The sequence below is a fragment of the Penaeus monodon genome, chromosome 30, assembly GCF_015228065.2.
Source record: "Penaeus monodon isolate SGIC_2016 chromosome 30, NSTDA_Pmon_1, whole genome shotgun sequence".
Classification (NCBI taxonomy): domain Eukaryota; kingdom Metazoa; phylum Arthropoda; class Malacostraca; order Decapoda; family Penaeidae; genus Penaeus; species Penaeus monodon.
This window is the reverse complement of record NC_051415.1, coordinates 36,550,077-36,550,719: the sequence shown is the minus strand read 5'-3', so window position 1 is coordinate 36,550,719 and position 643 is coordinate 36,550,077. Positions and strand designations below refer to the sequence as shown.

The window sequence follows — 643 nt, the reverse complement described above, 5'->3', positions numbered from 1 at the left end:
GTACATTTTAAAAAGTCAACATAAAGCATGAAGTCTAACTGGTTCACTTATTTTATCAGTATCTTTTCAAACAAGCTTGTTGCATGATAGATCTCTTTACAAATGCTGCTGAACCTCAGTTGTTCTGCTCTAGCATGGTTAATTCAACAGGTAAATCAATTCAACAAGTAAATCAGAACAGTGTCTTAAGATATAATTTTGCAAATCTCTGCAGAACTATTGTACAAAACAAAAGAAAATATGATGCATGTAATATCACTAGTTAACCTGTCATATCAGTGACGCCCAAATATTTTGTTTTTAACCATAAGCATGATAGGTTCCTCAACCACTGCAAATCGTGGTTAACTGAATATGCATTATATATGTATGATATGATCTAACAAAAACCAACTTTATATAACACTACAAAAACTGGGTTTAGTTCTTTAGAAAGCTCCATTGGGGGAGGCAGCCCTAGTAGCCCCTCCTTCTGTGACTTCCGAAGACAGCAGTTTCTTTTATGTAATAAAGTGGACACATTTGGAAGGGTCTTGTATGTATAACAGAACGCCGAGCAAATGTTCCGAAGACAGCAGTTTCTTTATGTAATAAAGTGGACACATTTGGAAGGGTCTTGTATGTATAACAGACGCCGAGCAAA

The 643-nt window shown here is 35.6% G+C and overlaps 1 pseudogene; it reads right to left on the bottom strand.

Moving 5' to 3' along the window:
* The window catches only part of LOC119592441, a 103,182-nt pseudogene that overhangs the window by 17,251 nt on the left and 85,288 nt on the right, over positions 1-643 (bottom strand).